Here is a 21,545-nt window from a genome sequence, read left to right as displayed (position 1 = left end):
CTGTCACTTCATTGACTCGAAAGAGAAGTTTTCCTGATATGATAACCATAAATGACTGATTGAATGACCTATATTGGTGGTAAAAAAATATATCGATGATCTTAATGCGACAATTTAGAATTTCGGTCCAAGAGAGTTGACACAGCTACCAGGATGACGTAGTCAATTATCCCAAACTATTTAAAATTGCCTGTACTTTGCAATTAAAAGTAGTGTGAGTTGTAATCATGCTGCGTAACATAAATCAACCTCGAGTAATCAATATCGTCGCCGAAGCCAAGATTGGACCAACTTAATTTAATGTATACCTTAGCCACAAAAACGTGTGGCCGGGTCTGCTAGTATTATATAATATACAATTTGACCCACATATTCGTCATATATATTGTATAAAGTCCATTGAAAGTTGGAAACCATAATATTAGGTTAGAAGCACCGAGGTCCTCATGTTCGATTAATGGGGCCTTGAAAACCTAAGGTCCGATTCCGGCTATTTTTAGAATGAGGCCGCCACACTATAAATGCAGTATTTATGCAAAGTTCTGCATCGATATCTTCACTAGTGCTTACTTTATATATTGTAAAGTAAACGATTCAGATAGTCTTCAAAGTTCTGGTATATAGGAAGTAGGTGTGGTTGTGAAGCGATTAGGCCTAGTTTCACAACATATCATTGGGATGTAAGGAAACTATTACAAACCAAGTTTCAGATATGGTCTTTGACCCATAAGTGGGCGACGCCACGCCCATTTTCCATTTTGTAAAAAAATCCGAGTGTTGCTTCTATCTGCCATTTCCTATGTGAAATTTAGTGTTTCTGACGTTGTTGGTTAGCTCACTAACCACTTTTAGTAATTTTCAACCTAACCTTTGTATGGGAAGGGGCGTGGTTATTATAAGATTTCTGTAATGTTTGGACTGTATAAGGAAATGGCTAAAAAAAACGACTGCAGAAAGTTTGGTTTATATAGCTCTATTGGTTTGCGAGATACGTACAAAAAACCTATTTGGGGGCGGGGCCACGCCCACTTCCCCAAAAAAATTACATTCAAATATGCCTCTTCATAGTGCGATCCTTCATACCAAATTTTATTTCCATAGCTTTATTTATGGCTTAGTTATGGCACTTTATGTGTTTTCGGTTTTCGCCATTTTGTGGGCGTGGCAGTGGTCCTATGGTGCCAAGAAATAAGTGTGCCAAGTTTCATCAAGATATCTTAATTTTTACTCAAGTTACAGCTTGCATAGACGGACGGACGGACAGACAGACATTCGGATTTGAACTCCACTCTTCACCCTGATCACTTTGGTATATATAACCCTATATCTAACTCGTTTAGTTTTGGGTGTTACAAACAACCGTTATGTGAACAAAACTATAATACTCTCTTTAGCAACTTTTGTTGCGAGATTATAACAAGTAATGAAAGGTTAAGTTCAGGCAAGTACTTAGTTAGATTACCACTCATACTTAAAATAATGTAAGAGTTGATGTACATATTGTATATTATTCTCAAAAGAAAACCGAACACCCTACTTTGAAGAAAAACATAAAAACCAGGTTATTGTGTAAAAGTTGAGCAGGTGCTTTATGTACTTATAAATATTACAAAAAATCCTAATAATTCATAGCAATAGTAGTACTAAGGCTTAGCTTCGACCTTTTGAAGTTAATAAATAACATAGTGTCTGTGACAAAATGTAGTAAATGTCAATAGCACGCATATGTTCTTATAAATGTACATGTGCATATCCGGGTACATATACCATACACACACAAAATTAAAATTTTTATACACGTACATTGTTTCGTGAGTATCTAATAATAAATATGGAAGTATAACACTTTAATTACTAAAGTTATCACATTTTTTCAAAAATTTTGTGATCTAAATACATGAATGAGAAAGTATATTTTTTAGCCAAATCGCTGGTGAACTTGACTGCTAAAGATGATTTTTTTCGTATTTGGTATACGTGTAAAATGTTTTTTTTTTTTTTGTTTTTTTATTAGTATTTTGAACTACTCTTAACTCAAGCGACTGCTTATTAGTTTAGGACAATTCATCGTATAGTGATGTACGCATTAAATCCATTTATTAACATAATACATATAACTCAAAATAAGAACTTTTAAAGAGAAAATTAAATAGAATTTCAAAGTTTAAAAATGACATTGGTTGCACATCGTATGATGCTTCCGACTCAACCACGTCGAACACACCAGTGGTCGATGCACAACAAAGTTGGTGTCTTACTTGTACCAAGTTTAGCTGAACTTATGTTTGAAGAACGACTTCTCCAACAAGAGAAGAGAGATAATGTGAGTAAAATAAATCGATACGAACATGTACGAGGTCTGTTAAAAAATAAGGTGATTTGAAAATGGTCGAATTTTGCGTGCTTTTGTTTGGTCTTGGTTCTCCTGGGCTCTTCCATTGGTAAGGACTTTGGTTTCTCTCACAAACAAAATATATATGCTATTTCTCTATCTTTCGAAGATTTCTTTGTTGTTACACGTTTTGTTTGACATACGATGTGAATTTGGCTTAATAACATCAAAAAATAAATTGCGAGAGTATAAAATGTTGGGTTACAACTTAGCACTTCTTACTTGTTTTTAATTAAGTTAACGCTTCCTCCAACAGATAGACGGACTATTTTTAACTTACGTTAACAAAAATCATCTCATATATTATATTTCAATCGATAATAACGCACAGTAATATTATTTATTGATACGTTTACCATGCTGGAGATAGACATGTGAATCCCAAAAAATAATGTTAACAAGTAAGGAAGGGCTAGGTTCAGGTGTAACCGAACATTTTATTGCTTCGCAATTTATTTATTTAATTTTATTAATATGAGACAAAATTTGTTCCAAATATTCGTCATATATACATATGTTATAAAGTCCATTAAAAGTTGGAAACCCTAATATTAGGTACATGGGAGTTAAGAGAAGTTATGATCAGATTTCGGTGATTTTTAGAAGGGAAATGCCGTACTATAAATGCAGTATTTGTGCAAAGTTCTGTTCCGATATCTTCACTAGCGCTTTACTTGTATATTGTACAGTAAACGATTCAGCAGAATATGGTCGGTAGAAAGCATGCCCGACGATTGGAAAGAGGATCGATACACACTATCTGTGTGACGATTTTAAACCTGCTTTTGACAGCATGAAAAGGAGTTGCCTCTATGCCGCTATGTTTGAATATGGTATCCCTGCAAAACTAATACGGTTGTGTAAACTGACGTTGAGCAACACCTAAAGCTCCGTCAGGATCAGAGGCCCTTACCTCTCCGAGCCGTTCGATACCAAACGAGCTTTCAGACAAAGTGACTCACTATCGTATGACTTCTTTAATCTGATGTTGGAGAAAATAATACGACCTGCAGAGCTAAATAGAGAAGGTACAATCTTCTATAAGTGTGCCTGCAGAGTGGATGCTCAAAGCCGAGCCGAGCGCAAAGTTGATGAATGCGGGAAATAAGCTTCAAAACTGTGCGCGTATATTTTCATACGAATTTTTTCCGGCAGCGCAGAGTGGAAGCTGAGCGTAACGCTGATCAATGGGCAAAAAACACTTCAGAACAGCTTTGCGCTCGGTTCGGTTTTGAGCGTTTCTTTGAACAACACTTTGACAGCGGCTGCCGACGACTGCAGACTGTCGACACTTGCTGTTGCTACGACTTATGATCATGATCGAAAGCAACAGCAAAGCAAGAAGCAAAAAAATGAAAACGGCGACTGTTGCTGCTATTTGATTTTTGCCTCTGCTTCGACTGCGAATTCTAAGCAAAAGCAATTGAAATGAAATTGCCGGCAATTTTTAAACACTGAATAAAACAAGTAAGGAAGGGCTAAGTTCGGGTGTAACCGAACATTTTATTCTCTCGTAATTTATTTATTTAACTTTATTTGTATTACATAATACACAATTTGACCCACATATTCGTCACATATATTGTATAAAGTCCATTGAAAGTTGGAAACCCTAATATTAGGATAGAAGCACCAAGGTCCTAATGTTCGATATATGGGGCCTTGAACACCTATGGTCCGATTTCGGCGATTTTTAGAATGGGGCTGCCACACTATTAACATAGTATTTGTGCAAAGTTCTGCACCTATATCTTCACTAGTACTTACTTTATATATTGTAAACTAAACGATTCAGATTGTCTTCAAAGTTCTGGTATATAGGAAGTAGGCGTGGTTGTGAAGCGATTTGGCCTATTTTCACAACATATCATTGGGATGTAGGAAAACTATTACAAACCAAGTTTCATTGAAATCGGTCGAGTAGTTCCTGAGATATGGTTTTTGACCCATAATTTTGTAAATAAATCTGAGTGCAGCTTTCATCTGCCATTTCTTATGTGAAATTTAGTGTTTCTGACGTTTTTCGTTAATGAGTTAACACACTTTTAGTAATTTTCAACCTAACTATTGTATGGGAGGTGGGTGTGGTTATTATCCGATTTCTTTCATTTTTGGACTGCATTAAGAAGTGGCTAAAAAATACGACTGCAGAAAGTTTGGTTTATATAGCTCTATTGGTTTGCGAGGTATGCACAAAAAACTTAGTAGGGGGCGGGACCACGCCCACTTTACCAAAAAAATTACATCCAAATATGCCCCTCATAGTGCGATCCTTCAGACCAAATTTTATTTCCATAGCTTTATTTATGGCTTACAAACCAAGTTTCAGATATGGTCTTTGACCCATAAGTGGGCGACGCCACGCCCATTTTCCATTTTGTAAAAAAATCCGAGTGTTGCTTCTATCTGCCATTTCCTATGTGAAATTTAGTGTTTCTGACGTTGTTGGTTAGCTCACTAACCACTTTTAGTAATTTTCAACCTAACCTTTGTATGGGAAGGGGCGTGGTTATTATAAGATTTCTGTAATGTTTGGACTGTATAAGGAAATGGCTAAAAAAAACGACTGCAGAAAGTTTGGTTTATATAGCTCTATTGGTTTGCGAGATACGTACAAAAAACCTATTTGGGGGCGGGGCCACGCCCACTTCCCCAAAAAAATTACATTCAAATATGCCTCTTCATAGTGCGATCCTTCATACCAAATTTTATTTCCATAGCTTTATTTATGGCTTAGTTATGGCACTTTATGTGTTTTCGGTTTTCGCCATTTTGTGGGCGTGGCAGTGGTCCTATGGTGCCAAGAAATAAGTGTGCCAAGTTTCATCAAGATATCTTAATTTTTACTCAAGTTACAGCTTGCATAGACGGACGGACGGACAGACAGACATTCGGATTTGAACTCCACTCTTCACCCTGATCACTTTGGTATATATAACCCTATATCTAACTCGTTTAGTTTTGGGTGTTACAAACAACCGTTATGTGAACAAAACTATAATACTCTCTTTAGCAACTTTTGTTGCGAGATTATAACAAGTAATGAAAGGTTAAGTTCAGGCAAGTACTTAGTTAGATTACCACTCATACTTAAAATAATGTAAGAGTTGATGTACATATTGTATATTATTCTCAAAAGAAAACCGAACACCCTACTTTGAAGAAAAACATAAAAACCAGGTTATTGTGTAAAAGTTGAGCAGGTGCTTTATGTACTTATAAATATTACAAAAAATCCTAATAATTCATAGCAATAGTAGTACTAAGGCTTAGCTTCGACCTTTTGAAGTTAATAAATAACATAGTGTCTGTGACAAAATGTAGTAAATGTCAATAGCACGCATATGTTCTTATAAATGTACATGTGCATATCCGGGTACATATACCATACACACACAAAATTAAAATTTTTATACACGTACATTGTTTCGTGAGTATCTAATAATAAATATGGAAGTATAACACTTTAATTACTAAAGTTATCACATTTTTTCAAAAATTTTGTGATCTAAATACATGAATGAGAAAGTATATTTTTTAGCCAAATCGCTGGTGAACTTGACTGCTAAAGATGATTTTTTTCGTATTTGGTATACGTGTAAAATGTTTTTTTTTTTTTTTGTTTTTTTATTAGTATTTTGAACTACTCTTAACTCAAGCGACTGCTTATTAGTTTAGGACAATTCATCGTATAGTGATGTACGCATTAAATCCATTTATTAACATAATACATATAACTCAAAATAAGAACTTTTAAAGAGAAAATTAAATAGAATTTCAAAGTTTAAAAATGACATTGGTTGCACATCGTATGATGCTTCCGACTCAACCACGTCGAACACACCAGTGGTCGATGCACAACAAAGTTGGTGTCTTACTTGTACCAAGTTTAGCTGAACTTATGTTTGAAGAACGACTTCTCCAACAAGAGAAGAGAGATAATGTGAGTAAAATAAATCGATACGAACATGTACGAGGTCTGTTAAAAAATAAGGTGATTTGAAAATGGTCGAATTTTGCGTGCTTTTGTTTGGTCTTGGTTCTCCTGGGCTCTTCCATTGGTAAGGACTTTGGTTTCTCTCACAAACAAAATATATATGCTATTTCTCTATCTTTCGAAGATTTCTTTGTTGTTACACGTTTTGTTTGACATACGATGTGAATTTGGCTTAATAACATCAAAAAATAAATTGCGAGAGTATAAAATGTTGGGTTACAACTTAGCACTTCTTACTTGTTTTTAATTAAGTTAACGCTTCCTCCAACAGATAGACGGACTATTTTTAACTTACGTTAACAAAAATCATCTCATATATTATATTTCAATCGATAATAACGCACAGTAATATTATTTATTGATACGTTTACCATGCTGGAGATAGACATGTGAATCCCAAAAAATAATGTTAACAAGTAAGGAAGGGCTAGGTTCAGGTGTAACCGAACATTTTATTGCTTCGCAATTTATTTATTTAATTTTATTAATATGAGACAAAATTTGTTCCAAATATTCGTCATATATACATATGTTATAAAGTCCATTAAAAGTTGGAAACCCTAATATTAGGTACATGGGAGTTAAGAGAAGTTATGATCAGATTTCGGTGATTTTTAGAAGGGAAATGCCGTACTATAAATGCAGTATTTGTGCAAAGTTCTGTTCCGATATCTTCACTAGCGCTTTACTTGTATATTGTACAGTAAACGATTCAGCAGAATATGGTCGGTAGAAAGCATGCCCGACGATTGGAAAGAGGATCGATACACACTATCTGTGTGACGATTTTAAACCTGCTTTTGACAGCATGAAAAGGAGTTGCCTCTATGCCGCTATGTTTGAATATGGTATCCCTGCAAAACTAATACGGTTGTGTAAACTGACGTTGAGCAACACCTAAAGCTCCGTCAGGATCAGAGGCCCTTACCTCTCCGAGCCGTTCGATACCAAACGAGCTTTCAGACAAAGTGACTCACTATCGTATGACTTCTTTAATCTGATGTTGGAGAAAATAATACGACCTGCAGAGCTAAATAGAGAAGGTACAATCTTCTATAAGTGTGCCTGCAGAGTGGATGCTCAAAGCCGAGCCGAGCGCAAAGTTGATGAATGCGGGAAATAAGCTTCAAAACTGTGCGCGTATATTTTCATACGAATTTTTTCCGGCAGCGCAGAGTGGAAGCTGAGCGTAACGCTGATCAATGGGCAAAAAACACTTCAGAACAGCTTTGCGCTCGGTTCGGTTTTGAGCGTTTCTTTGAACAACACTTTGACAGCGGCTGCCGACGACTGCAGACTGTCGACACTTGCTGTTGCTACGACTTATGATCATGATCGAAAGCAACAGCAAAGCAAGAAGCAAAAAAATGAAAACGGCGACTGTTGCTGCTATTTGATTTTTGCCTCTGCTTCGACTGCGAATTCTAAGCAAAAGCAATTGAAATGAAATTGCCGGCAATTTTTAAACACTGAATAAAACAAGTAAGGAAGGGCTAAGTTCGGGTGTAACCGAACATTTTATTCTCTCGTAATTTATTTATTTAACTTTATTTGTATTATATAATACACAATTTGACCCACATATTCGTCACATATATTGTATAAAGTCCATTGAAAGTTGGAAACCCTAATATTAGGATAGAAGCACCAAGGTCCTAATGTTCGATATATGGGGCCTTGAACACCTATGGTCCGATTTCGGCGATTTTTAGAATGGGGCTGCCACACTATTAACATAGTATTTGTGCAAAGTTCTGCACCTATATCTTCACTAGTACTTACTTTATATATTGTAAACTAAACGATTCAGATTGTCTTCAAAGTTCTGGTATATAGGAAGTAGGCGTGGTTGTGAAGCGATTTGGCCTATTTTCACAACATATCATTGGGATGTAGGAAAACTATTACAAACCAAGTTTCATTGAAATCGGTCGAGTAGTTCCTGAGATATGGTTTTTGACCCATAATTTTGTAAATAAATCTGAGTGCAGCTTTCATCTGCCATTTCTTATGTGAAATTTAGTGTTTCTGACGTTTTTCGTTAATGAGTTAACACACTTTTAGTAATTTTCAACCTAACTATTGTATGGGAGGTGGGTGTGGTTATTATCCGATTTCTTTCATTTTTGGACTGCATTAAGAAGTGGCTAAAAAATACGACTGCAGAAAGTTTGGTTTATATAGCTCTATTGGTTTGCGAGGTATGCACAAAAAACTTAGTAGGGGGCGGGACCACGCCCACTTTACCAAAAAAATTACATCCAAATATGCCCCTCATAGTGCGATCCTTCAGACCAAATTTTATTTCCATAGCTTTATTTATGGCTTAGTTATGGCACTTTATGTGTTTTCTGTTTTCGCCATTTTGTGGGCGTGGCAGTGGTCCGATTTCGTCCATCTTCGAAAGCAACGTTCCCATGATGCCAAGAAATATGTGTACCAAACAACTTAACAACATTATTGCGAGAGTGTAAATATGAATAAAACCTTGATCACCGAATGCTTTGTATGGCGTTCACTAGGCAACAACTATACGGTGGATAAAATTGTATCCATATTTCTTTGTTCATTGCCGCTAATCTGATATACTTTTGTAAGTGTCAGGTTATTCTTTGAAAAATTAAAAAGCAGCAGCGATCACACACAAAGCTTTTTCTTTGATATGTTAATGATATTAACAAATATGATATGTTAATAATATTGATTCGCAATACTTCTTCAGCAAACCAGTACTTAACCGTTGAACACTCTGCGACATATTTATCTTAACACTTATGAAGCCATTTATTTTTATACTCTCGCAACAAAGTTGCTACGAGAGTATAATAGTTGTTCACATAACGGTTGTTTGTAACACCTAAAACTAGACGAGTTAGATATAGAGTCAAATATACCAAAGTGTGACGAGTAGATTTGAAATCCGGACGTCTACCCGTCTGTGCAAGCTTGAGTAAAAATTAAGATATCTTAATGAAACTTGGAACACATGTTCCTTGGGGCAGTGAGAGGGTTACTTTCGAAAATGCGAAAATGGGCGAAATCGGACCATTGCCACGTCCACAAAATGGCGAAAACCAAAAACACGTGAGTGTCATAACTAAGCCATAAATAAAGTTATAAAAGTAAAATTTGGAATAAGGGATCGCACTAGGAAGATGCATATTTGGGTGTAGTTTTTTTGGAGAAGTGGGCGTGGCCCCGCTCACAAATCGTTTATTTATATATAACTCGCAAACCATAAAGCTATATAAACCAAACTTTATGCAGTCGGTTCTCTTACGTACCCCACCACTTCTTCTTCTGCTTCTTGACTGGCGTAGACACCGCTTACGCGGTTATAGCCGAGTCCACAACAGCGCGCCACGCATCTCTCCTTTTGGCAGTTTGGCGCCAATTGGTAATACCAAGTGAAGACAGGTCCTTCTCCACCTGGTCCTTCCATCGGAGTGGAGGTCTCCCTTTTCCTCGGCTTCCACCAGCGGGTACTGCATCGAAAACTTTCAGAGCTGGCGCACTTTCGTTCGCTGTCTTTTTATTCGCTGGACTATGTCTATGTCGTCGAACAACACATACAGCTCATCATTCCATCTTCTGCGGTATTCGCCGTTGCCAATGTTTAATGAAGCATAAATCTTCCGCAAAACCTTTCTCTCGAAAACTCCTAGCGCCGTCTCATCGGATGCTGACACCGTCCACGCTTCTGCACCATAAAATAGGACGGGAATGATGAGGGACTTGTAGAGTGTAGTTTTGGTTCGTCGAGAGAGGACTTTACTTTTCAATTGCCTACTCAGTCCATAGTAGCACCTGTTCGCAATAGTTATTCTGCGTTGGATTTCAAGGCTGACATTATTATCGGTGTTGATGCTGGTTCCTAGGTATACGAAATTATCTACAACTTCAAAGTTATGACTGTCAACAGTGACGTGGGAGCCAAGATGCGAATGCGCTGACTTTTTGTTTGATGACAGGAGATATTTCGTCTTGTCCTCGTTCACCACCAGACCCATTCGCTTCGCTTCCTTATCCAGGCGGGAAAAAGCAGAACTAACGGCGCGGGTGCTGTTTCCAATGATATCGATATCATCGGCGTACGCCAGTGCTGTACACTCTTATAAAAAATTGTACCCTCTCTGTTTAGCTCTGCGGCTCGAACTATTTTTTCCAGCATCAGGTTAAAGAAGTAACACGATAGTGAGTCACCTTGTCTGAAACCTCGTTTGGTATCGAACGGCTCGGAGAGGTCCTTCCCGATCCTGACGAAGCTTTTGGTGTTGCTGAACGTCAGCTTACACAGCCGTATTGGTTTTGCGGGGATACCAAATTCAGACATCGCGGCATAAAGGCAGCTACTTTTCGTGCTGTCGAAAGCAGCTTTAAAGTCGACAAATAGATAGTGTGTGTCGATCCTCTTTTCACGGGTCTTCTCCAAGATTTGGTGCATGGTGAATATCTGGTCAGTTGTTGATTTTCCAGGTCTAAATCCACACTGATAAGGTCCTTTCAGTTCGTTGACGGTGGGCTTTAATCTTTCACACAGTACGCTCGACAGAACCTTTTACGCGATGTTACGGAGGCTTATCCCACGAAAGTTGGCGCAAATTGTGGGGTCTCCCTTTTTGTGGATTGGGCAGAGTACACTGAGATTCCAATCGTCGGGCATGTTTTCTTCCGACCGTATTCCGCAAAGAAGCTGATGCAAGCACCTTATCAGTTTTTCGCCGCCGTAATTGAGCAGCTCGGCCGGTAATCCATCGGCCCCCGCCGCCTTGTTGTTCTTCAAGCGGGTAATTGCTATTCTAATTTCTTCACGGTCGGGCAATGGAACATCTGTTCCATCGTCGTCAATTAGGGAATCGGGTTCGCCATCTCCTGGTGTTGTGCTTTCACTGCCATTCAGCAGGCCCTCCACAAACACAGTATACTCTGGTCATCAACAACTAGATCACCTTTGGGGGTCCTGCAGGAGTGTGCTCCGGTCTTGAAACCTTCAGTTAATCGCCGAATCTTTTCGTAAAATTTTCGAGCATTACCCCTTTCGGCAAGCTCTTCATACTCACGCATTTCGGCCTCTTTCTTTTTTGTCTGCAAATGCGTCCCGCTTCCCTCTTCAGCTCTCGGTATCTTTCCCATCCCGCTCATGTTGCGGTCGATCGCAACATCGACGACAATCGAGAGTCGAGAGACGACAATCCTCATCATACCAGCTGTTTTTTTGTTGACTTTTCCGAAAGCCAATGGTTTCGGTTGCAGCTGTACGTAAGGAGTTTGATATGCCAACCCACAGTTCCTTTATACCGAGATGCTGATGAGTGCTCTCAGAGAGCAGGAGTGCAAGTCGAGTAGAAAATCGTTCGGCTGTCGGTTGTGATTGCAGCTTCTCGATGTCGAACCTTCATTGTGTTTGTTGACGTGTGCGCTTTTCGACACAGAGGCGGGTGAGTATCTTGGCTGCTACAAGATAGTGGTCCGAGTCGAAAAACACTGGAGACATGTCGTCCATCTATCACTACATGATCGATCTGGTTGCGAGTGATTCGATCCGGGGACAGCCAAGTTGCTTGATGGATTTTCTTATGCTGGAATCTAGTACTACAGACGACCATATTTCGGGCCCTGGCAAAGTCGATCAGCCTCAGACCGTTTGGTGATGTTTCGTCATGGAGGCTGAATTTTTCGACTGTTGTGCCAAAGACACCTTCTTTACACCAAATTTGCGCTCCTTTATATGGCCGCTGTAGTAGATGTCACAAGGACCCACCTTCTTCCGTCCTTGTCCCGACCATCGCATTTCTTGGATTGGGGTGATGTCAGCCTTTACTCTTACGAGGACATCAACCAGCTGGGCAGAGGCACCTTCCCAATTAAGGGTCCGGATCTGTGATCGTCATCAAAAGGGGGGTGTCTCATCCGAGGCTGTTTCTTCTTATTCATTGGCTATTCGTTTTTATGTGGTGGGTCCCAAACCCTACCGTATTAGCGGGAATCGCCTTCTCACTTTAGCTCGCTTCCAGACGGATTTCTGTTGGCTACTGGTCTAAGTCCGGAAGTCGTGAGCTGCTTGAGCCACATGCAAAAGAATCGTTCCTGGCCACTCCCAAGTGAATGGCAGTCAGAAACTTTTCTCACTTACGTGAACTTCTACATATGACATCATGAAAATAGTTGAAATCGGATAATAACCACGCCCACCTCCCATACAAATGTTAGGTTGAAAATTACCTAAAGTGGGTTAACTCACTAACGAAAATCGACAGAAACACAAAATTTCACAGAAATAATATTAGAAGGAAGCTGCACTCAGATTTTTTCACAAAATGAAAAATGGGCGTGGCATCGCTCACTTATGGGTCAAAAACCATATCTCAGGAACTACTCGACAGATTTCAATAAAATTTGGTATATAATATTTTCTTTACACCCTGATTACACGGATTACAAAAATGGGCGAAATCGGTTCACAACCACTACTACTTTCCTTATAACTCAAATTTGTATTCCATCTGATTCCTTCACTTTATCATGGATACATAAGGAACCAATGAAGATAGTGGAATAAAACTTTACACAAATAGTACATATCATCTCTGACTTCACTTGTGAAAAAATTGTCGAAAACGGACTATAACTTTTCAAGGCCCCAGATAATAGTGTTCTGTTAAAAAAAATATTAAAATTGGGTCATAACATCTCCTAGCTCCCATATACCTAATTATAGGTTTTTCAAAAATACGGTGGGCTTTATTCCGCATATATGTATTGGTTAATATGTGAGATATCTTAGCAAAATTAAATGAGCGTATAGTCTTGGATATAATGTACCCTGCTGGTGAAAATGAAAGAATTACCTCAGCCCTTATATAGTATATATGCTGATTTTCGTTATTGTATTAAATTTTATGCCGAATTTATGGTTAATTTTTGTATGTTTGTAAGATTCTTCAATAAATTGCGAGAGTATAATATGTTCGGTTGCACCCGAACTTAGCCTTTCCTTACTTGTTCTTTTATTATTTATTTTTCCGGAAAAAATATTTTATCCAAACTCGAATTTTCTATTATAGTTATTCCATTGTAAACAAGGATAGCAGGCGAGACTAACAATTTGAGCATGGTTGGATGAAATCTATCGAAACTTATTACAGTATACTCTCGAAAAGTAAATCGATTGGTATTTTGAGTAATTTACTTTTTCGAATAATTTACTTTTCCAAATATATACATAAATTACCTGTTTTTATAATATTAAATGCATTTTTAAACTTAAAAAATTCATTCATTTATTTGCTTCAATAAAACATATGGATTTACATGGAAAACATATTTACATTTACATACATACATGCATATGTATTTACTATGAAGAGAATAAGAATAAAGAATTGCAATATACTTATTTTCTGACCATTTTTGTACGACAATTCAAAAAGTCTGACACCTGATTTGCATCGTTTTCATTTTTAAACCAGTGGATCAAGTAGGAGAGTTTAAATTAAAAAATTTACTTTTTCGAGGTGCATGTGTAATCTTAAAGGTGATTAACTTTTCCGCGATTATTTACTTTCTGAGAATTAACTTTTCGAGAGTATACTGTATTAGTATTGTAGTTAAAGTTAGTATTCCAAGACAAGGGTAAATACTAAATTTGCTTTGTCGAATATAGTTATCGCTCATATATCGAGCATTATATACATACGTATACATACAATTGTACATGATTCCATATTTTAAACCAAAATACCTAAAAGGAGTGCATTGATTCTTAGAATAGAGCGTAATTTAAGATAAGACACAATTCGTCCCGTATAATCGGCATAAAGTCCACTTGAATAACGAAAATAAGCTTATATAGTAAACGGAAGCTGAGGTCCTTCTTGGATGGAATTCAACTATTTTTGCCATCAAGCTACATTATAATTTTGGCAAGATTTAGCACATGTTAACCAATACGGTATAAAGTCCACCGGAGTTTGGGATGCCAAAACAATCTTATAAACGGAATTTCGTTGAAAGTGGTCGAGTAGTAAGTGGGCGGCTTCGTGTTTTTTATACCAATCTTAGTGCAGATTTTCTGTACAATCTTTATCATAAAATGTAGGGCTTCTGGTTTTCTGAATTAAAGCACTTTTAATAATTTTCACTATACCCTTTGTATGAGAAGTATACGTGGTTATAATGCGATATAATCAATTTTCATGCAAGTCACTCTATGTATGTATTTAATTAACATTCAATAATAATTATAATAAAGTATTCAAATGAAACCCGGAGCATTCCGAATATATTTAATTATATATGATTTAATTATATATTCGTAATGAACAAATTAAAGTTTCTGATTGCCATTCACTTGGGAGTGGCCAGGAACGATTCTTTTACATATGATTCAAGCAGCTCACGACTTCCGGGGGGTGGGGGTCATATGCAGAAGTTCACGCAAGTGAGGAAAGTTTCTGATTGCCATTCACTTGGAAGTGGCCAGGAACGATTCTTTTACATATGACTCAAGCAGCTCACGACTTCCGGTTTTAGATCAAGTATCCCCTGGGAAGCCAACAGACATCCGTTTGAAGGCGAGCTAAAGTGAGAAGGCGAAGCCATCTTCTGCGGTTGTGCGTAGGGTTTGGGACCCACCACATAAAAAAAACCTCCCCAATGAAAAAACAATCAGAGCCTCGGAAGAGAAACCCCCCTTTTGATGACGACCCCTGCAAACGTTTTAAGGAACATGATTTGAGGTCATGCATCTGGAATGTCCGGAGCCTTAATTGGGAAGGTGCATCTGCCCAGCTGGTTGATGTCCTCATACAACTAAAGGCTGACATCACCGCCATCCAAGAAGTGCGATGGACGGGACAAGGACGGACGAAGGTGGGTCCTTGTGACATCTACTACAGCGGCCATATAAAGGAGCGCAAATTTGGTGTTGGATTTGTGGTGGGAGAGAGACTCCGTCGCCGAGTCCTGGCATTCACCCCGGTGGATAAACGTCTAGCCGCAATCCGCATCAAAGCGAGGTTCTTCAACATATCGCTGATTTGCGTCCACGCCCCAACGGATGAGGAGGACGATGTGACCAAAGATGCTTTCTATGAGCGCCTAGAACGCACCTATGAGCGCTGCCCCCGCCACGATGTCAAAATCGTGCTTGGCGCATTCTGTAAAGAAGGTATCTTTGGCACAACAGTCGGAAAATTCTGCCTCCATGACGAAACATCGCCAAACGGCAGGAGGCTGGTCGACTTCGCTGGGGCCCGAAATATGGTTGTCTGTAGTACCAGATTCCAGCACAAAAAAATTCATTAAGCAACATGGTTGTCCCCTGATCGAAACACGCGCAATCAAATCGATCATGTTGTGATAGACGGAAGACATGTCTCCTGTGTTTTAGACGTTCGTACGCTCCGAGGACCGAATATTGACTAGGACCATTATCTAGTAGCAGCAAAGATACGAACTCGCCTCTGTGCAGCAAAGAACGCCCGTCAACAAACACAAGGAAGGTTCGACGTCGAAAAGTTGCAATCACAACCGACAGCCGAGCGATTTTCTACTCGACTTGCACTCCTGCTCTCTGAGACCACTCATCAGCATCTCGATATTAGGGAACTGTGTAACGGCATCTCAAACTCATTGCATACCGCTGCAACCGAAACAATTGGTCTCCGGCAACGCCAAAAAACCAGTTGGTACGATGAGAGTTGTCGTTCCACAGTGAAGAAAAAACAGACAGCCTACCTCGCAACGTTGCGAAAGACCACAACACGTTCGGGGTGGGACAGATATCGAGAACTGAAGAGGGAAGCGAGACGCATTTGCAGGCGTGAAGAAATTAGAATAGCAATCACCCGCCTGAAGAACAACAAAGCGGCGGTGGACGATAGACTACCGGCCGAGCTATTCAAATACGGCGGCGAAGAACTGATAAGGTGCATGCATCAGCTTCTTTGCGGAATATGGTTGGAAGAAAGCATGCCCGACGACTGGAATCTCAGTGTGCTCTGCCCAATCCATAAAAAGGGAGATCCCACAATCTGCGCAAATTACCGTGGTATAAGTCTCCTCAATATCGCATATAAGGTTTTGTCGAGCGTATTGTATGAAAGACTAAAGCCCACCGTCAACGAACTGATTGGACCTTATCAGTGTGGCTTTAGACCTGGAAAATCGACAATGGACCAGATATTCACCATGCGCCAAATCTTGGAAAAGATCCTAGAGAGAAGAATCGATACTCACCATCTTTTCATCGATTTTAAAGCTGCCTATGGAAACTGACGTTGAGCAACACCAAAAGCTCCGTCAGGATCGGGAAGGACCTCTCCGAGCCGTTCGATACCAAAGGCTTCAGACAGGGTGACTCACTATCGTGCGACTTCTTCAATCTATTACTGGAAAAAATAATACGAGCTTAAGAGCTAAATATAGAAGGTACAATCTTCTACAAGAGTGTACAGCTGCTGGCGTATGCCGATGATATTGATATCATCGGAAGCAACAACCGCGCCGTTTGTTCTGCTTTTTCCAGACTAGATAAAGAAGCGAAGCTTATGGGTCTGGAGGTGAATGAGGACAAGACGAAATATCTCCTGTCATCAAACAAACAGTCAGCGCACTCGCATCTTGGCTCCCACGTCACTGTTGACAGTCATACCCTTGAAGTAGTAGATAGTTTCGTCTTTTTGGGAACCAGCGTTAACAACGCCAACAATGTCAGCCTTAAAATCCAACGCAGAATCACTCTTGCCAACAGGTGTTACTTTGGACTGAGTAGGCAATTGCAAAATAAAGTCCTCTCTCGACGAACAAAAATCAAATTCTACAAGTCGCTCATTATTCCCGTCCTGATGTATGGCGCCGAAGCGTGGACGATGACAACATCCGATGAGACGACTCTTGGGGTTTTCGAGAGAAAGGTTTTGCGTAAGATTTATGGTCCTCTGAACATTGGCAACGGCGAATACCGCAGACGATGGAACGATGAGCTGTACGATTTATACGACGACATTGGCATAGTTCAGCGAATAAGAAGACAGCGGCTACGCTGGTCTGTTGTACGAATGGATGAAAACACTCCAGCTCTGAAAGTGTTCGATGCAGTACCCGCTGAAGGAAGCTGCGCAAGAGGACGCCCTCCATTCCGGTGGAAAGACCAAGTGCAAAGTGACCTGGCTTCACTTGGTGTTTCCAGTTGGCGCCAAAAAGCAAAAAGGAGGAACGAGTGGCGCGCTCTGCTGGATTCGGTTATAATCGCTTAAAGCGGTTTCTACGCCAAATATATATAATGAACAAAATAAATAAATAAACAAAAAATATATAAATTTATATACAGCAGGCCCGGCCACACGTTTTTGTGGCTAAAGTATACATTTACTTAGTATGTTTTCAATATAGTGATTGTTCGTTTGCAAAGTCGAGATTGATTTATGTTACGCAGCATGGTGACAACTCACACTGCTATAAATTTCAAAGTGAGTGGCGATAGTCCAGGAAATTCTAAATAGTATATAGGATAATTGTCTACGTCATCCTGGTTTGTAGCTGTGCCAACTTTCCCTTGGTTTTTTACCTCCAATATAGGTCATTCAATCAGCCATTTATTGTTATTATATTGTGGTTTCATGTCAGGAAGAACGCGATGAATAAGCCCCTATTACGAGTCCATGAAGTGACATAAATCTGTTGGAAATGTTATTAATCCGTCGATGTGTCAACTGAGACCCTACCATTTCCAATATCTAGCAACTGTTTCTACAATCACAGTTTGATATTGTTGCAAAAACACTCGTATGTTTGTTGTTAATTGGCGATCCTTTATGTGCCGCCACAAATTAGACGATTTTAGGCATGCGATTAGTTCGCCAGCAGTCTGACTGGAAGAGTCTGGCGCAAATCACCTGCCAACAGAATCATGGCTCCACCAAAAATGTTTGGTTGTCGCGTTATCTTTTGAAGTCCTGTGCAGTGCCTCCAGCGACTTCTTGAATATCTGGATAATCTTCGCGATGGCGTTATTATTGGCTACACCAGTTCGTTGATTTGCTATTTAGGAGAAAATTCAAGGCCGAACGTGCCGTTTTTCTGCCTACCAACAGGAGCCAAGTTGCCCCTATTCCCGTTATACCTTGGTGGTAAAAATAAGTGAAATCAGTTCTTGAATCAGGCCTCATATATGATGATTTTCGTTATTCTAGTGGTCTTTATGCCGAATATGTGGGTCAAATTGTGTGTTATCTTAATAAAACTATATTAATAAATTGCGAGGGTATAAAATGTTCAGTTGCACCCGAACTTAGCCTGTCCTTACTTTTTACTGTTTTGAACCTTATGCCAACTATACCAACCAATTATAATAAAATTCTCAAAATCGGTTCAGCTGTTCTCGAGTTATGCGCTTAGCAACACATTTTGCGATTCATTTATATATTATAGAATAAAACATACTATTTTTTTTATCAATTTCACACGAGAGTTCCATGGTAAACATTCACATACTAGTTTTTTGCAGTCTAACAGTCATGTGCTAATGAATCTATGTAAAAGCAAACACACATAAGGGAACATAGAATATAAAAGTCCTTGCGTGCAGAATTTGTATCTGTGTATACATATATGAATGTATGTGTACTTATGTATTCATTTATGTATACATAAAAGTGGAGAAGCAATATTTTCATTGCCATTTAAATTAGGCCAATAGTTTTGCTGAGACACCACCTGACTTTCCATAACTACTACATTCATAATACACCGTTCGAATATATGTATGTATGTACGTATAGATTTATCTACATATACATTTATATGTACATACATAAATACATCCAACTAGAATATCCTATTTGTTGTGATACTAAACAGCTGAAAATGCTCACCTGTGAACATATACACATACATACATACGTGCTATTTATTCGCAGGTTTACATATGTAAACACGAACATATGTATATGTATATACTACTATATGGGTTACAATATTTATTATTTGAATCCATATATCCTTTATCCGGCGTTAAGTCAACTAGTGATCAACTACTTTACAACTTGTATAATCCATTGCTTATTTTGTAAAAACCAGTAGTCTAATAAAATAATTTTAGAAAAACCCGATAATTAAAAGTAGTTAGTTGTAAACTGATATAGTATATTTCCTGACTTGTTCGATGCTTTCATTTAATATTTTATATAAAAACCCTATGCACATATGTATGTCTGCTGTTTTATGTTTATCCATTCTACGTTTTTTTTAATATATATATATATTTCCTGCACGTGAACTTTATAGATTTACAGGTAGATATTCGCGAAAGTAGCTATTAACTTTGACATTTACAACCCACCGCAGTGAGAAAGTAAATAATCACACCCACAATGATATCTTGCTACAAGGTTCATATTTGACATTTTTTATATAACTGAAATCACACTCAGCGATGAATTCAGCGAGAGTGTCCTTTTCATAAGCTCGCTCTGTTATTGTTTTTTATGTCCTTAGCGTTGTCGTATGAATTCCAAGTACAACAAAAAATATTGGTATTTACGTAACGTTTTCATTGTTTGCGTTTTTTAAATTCTATTCATTTCATTATACTATAATTGGCTTACACTGATAAATGGCTATTTTTGAAAGATGGCCAATTATTGTAAATGTTAAAATATGTTGTGATAAAATCCATGAATCCATAAAATATGTTGTGTGGCAGCATTAGCTCAGCGTATTTGGCTCTCTGCGACTTTCGTGTGACTCTTTGCTCTTTCGTTGGCAAATATCATTGGGTACCACACGTACAGCTATTTGAGTTTAGTCTGATTTTAGTTGTGCGTGTTTCTTGTTGTGTTACTGCCTGATGATCCTGATTTCGCTTGTGAATTATTATTTTTTCTAAAAGGAATGCGTACAAGTTAATGTAATTCAAAGGAAAATTACAAAAATAAGAGCAGTTAATTTTAAAAAATTTCACGTGAAAAATAAGTTATATTCTTATTCACCTTGCATACAAAATAATGAAAAATCGTATATGTGCATATATACAATACCTATGTATACGAGTATATTATATGTGAATTGACAAAATAAGTGCAATTCGCAGTGATGCAATGAATATGTATGATAAAATCAACTGTGAATTGAAGATGACGTGTAAAAATGTGTAATATATGCTATTCCATAATGCAATATAAAAATGTTATTCCTCTGTGATACGCCGAAGACAATGTATGGATTTTTTATTAATAAAAAGTATCATATAATAAATAGATACCATTACGTATTATTAAGTATGATTTTGTTATTATTGGATTGCAAATTTGATTATAATTGCAAAATTTAAAAACGTGCTTAATGACATGGTTTTTAGCAGTAGCAGAAAATGTTTAACAAAGGCAGTTAATAGAAACACATGTCATTTTTGAATACTGAAATGTACGAAGGGAATCGGTATGTCGCATGCAGCTGAACGAGAATGTAGGTCGAAATATACATATTTTTTACTTTGCGTGGGACGCCAGACCCGTTTAGAAAAACAATTGTTGGCACCCTCCCATTTATTTGCAAGAGAATTTCGTATTATTATTTGAAGGTCCAATAGAGGTGCACATATTCCTTACATATGTATGCAGATTTACCTGTTATGTAGACAAATGCTCCAAAGCATTTCATTTTTATTCAAACAGAGTACAAAATACCCATAACAATTTTGAAAAATGCTGTTATATTAGTAATGATTCTGAATAAATATTAAGCAGAATAATTTATTATTTTGAAACCTTTCCATCTGAGAATACTGAAGGTTTGTATAGAGCACAATCAGGTAAATTAAAGACTTAAGAGTCTTATGGAAATCAGGTGAATTAAAGATTTTTAATAATTATTAATTATTGCACTTTTGGAAAAATTTTAGTGCTCAATTTTAGTCCACGGTGGCTTACAGTTTGTTTAACTTTCTGCAAAAGTATGAAAATATTGAAATAAATGTGATTGTTATCCTTGAATTAATCTAAAAAAAAAATTATGAAAGAGCTACGTTCGGGTTTGACCGAGCATTTTGTACTCTCGCAATTTTCAAGGCAAGAAATGTGTGAAAACATTTTCAGGTGTTGGTAAAATTTGACATTAAAATGTGTTGCAAATGAATTCAATATTCGTTATTCGACG

The 21,545-nt window shown here is 37.9% G+C and overlaps 1 protein-coding gene and 1 long non-coding RNA gene across 8 annotated transcripts in view; one reads left to right on the top strand and one right to left on the bottom strand.

Moving 5' to 3' along the window:
• Nucleotides 1–21,545, top strand: part of LOC105219738 (uncharacterized) — a 127,175-nt gene that overhangs the window by 39,386 nt on the left and 66,244 nt on the right. The window contains exon 1 of one of the 4 annotated variants that reach the window (XM_054226259.1): nucleotides 19,561–20,298. The exons of 2 other annotated variants lie outside the window; for them this stretch is intronic. The gene's annotated coding sequence lies outside the window, so the exon portion shown is untranslated. Of the gene's footprint in view, nucleotides 1–19,560; nucleotides 20,607–21,545 lie in introns of those variants that run through there. One more of the 4 variants, XM_054226261.1, reaches the window with a different exon arrangement.
• The window catches only part of LOC114805075 (uncharacterized), a 52,265-nt gene that overhangs the window by 12,357 nt on the left and 18,363 nt on the right, over nucleotides 1–21,545 (bottom strand). The window lies entirely within an intron of this gene.

Source organism: Zeugodacus cucurbitae, chromosome 3 (assembly GCF_028554725.1).
Source record: "Zeugodacus cucurbitae isolate PBARC_wt_2022May chromosome 3, idZeuCucr1.2, whole genome shotgun sequence".
In the NCBI taxonomy this organism is placed as follows: Eukaryota; Metazoa; Arthropoda; class Insecta; order Diptera; family Tephritidae; genus Zeugodacus; species Zeugodacus cucurbitae.
This window is presented reverse-complemented; position numbering and strand designations above follow the sequence as displayed.